Source organism: Hordeum vulgare, chromosome 3H (genome assembly GCF_904849725.1).
Source record: "Hordeum vulgare subsp. vulgare chromosome 3H, MorexV3_pseudomolecules_assembly, whole genome shotgun sequence".
Classification (NCBI taxonomy): Eukaryota; Viridiplantae; Streptophyta; class Magnoliopsida; order Poales; family Poaceae; genus Hordeum; species Hordeum vulgare.
This window is the reverse complement of record NC_058520.1, coordinates 594,926,847-594,927,909: the sequence shown is the minus strand read 5'-3', so window position 1 is coordinate 594,927,909 and position 1,063 is coordinate 594,926,847. Positions and strand designations below refer to the sequence as shown.

At 37.9% G+C, this 1,063-nt stretch overlaps 1 non-coding gene across 1 annotated transcript; it reads left to right on the top strand.

The window, feature by feature from the left end:
• Window positions 1–218: 218 nt before the first annotated feature.
• LOC123445884 lies at window positions 219–380 on the top strand. The gene has a single exon (XR_006631242.1). It is a non-coding gene; the product is annotated as a U1 spliceosomal RNA (small nuclear RNA).
• Window positions 381–1,063: the final 683 nt, after the last annotated feature.

The window sequence follows — 1,063 nt, the reverse complement described above, 5'->3', positions numbered from 1 at the left end:
AAGAGGTTGGCTTTGTATTGACAGGCTACATGCAACCGGGCCCTTGAATCCGTCGGCCTTTCTTAGACCAATGAAAGTACACATTTTTTTTTGGGTTATCCACTGTGTTTTGGGTTGAGAACTTCAGATTAAGATTGTTTTAGTCCCACACGGAAACATTAAAAAGATTGTCTTGAGGAAGACAAGTATATAACTGGAGGCTAGAGTTATCTTTGAACATACTTACCTGGACGGGGTCTATGGGTGATCAATAAGGCTCATGGCCTAGATCAATTGTTCATATTGCACATAGTGAACGCTTTGATCTACCATCTCCCCTCCGCGGGAGAGTGGACGTCGTAATTTATGTTAGCGGGGGTATGCGTCCGCGCGGCCCCTACCAATATATGAAATTAAACTTTTTGTTGAACCTCCTAGTTATGAAATTGAGCTTTGTGTTTCACTTTGTATTATATACTTGGTACACCTTTGTTTTGAATAAAATGTAAGTCTGAGATAGTGTTATGTTAATGAAAAAAAAAACATAGTGCCAGCTGCATGTGGACCGGATAAGGACGTGAAGGAATAAATATCGCTTTACCGATCAACTCTTTTGCCACAGATATATGATTGCTTAATCCGATGATTGTCATCTTGGAATTAAGAGTTGTTTACACAGTCTGTGAAGTTTTCATCCTCCCAGGAATATATTGCAATATTTGGTTTGATGCTTATGCACAGAAGAAAACGCAACTAGTGCAAAGATATGGGTGCTGAATTTTTTTTAAACAAAGACGTGTTCGTGCATGACATTGAGACAAAAAAGCAAGCTGGCAGATCAACAAATTTTCACAGAGAAAGAAGACACACCACAGAGCTGCGGTGAAATAATCACTATCGGCAAGTCATGAAGCTTAGTTATACTAGAAGGGTTCGACGCGCTTTGCTGCGTTGTTGATGTTTTTGGATTATTATTTGTACTCAGTCTATCTTTAAATATAAGGTATATTATTATTTTTAAAGTCAAACCTCTTCAAATTTGACCATGTATTTGTAGAAACACATAAGTATCCATAATATCAAA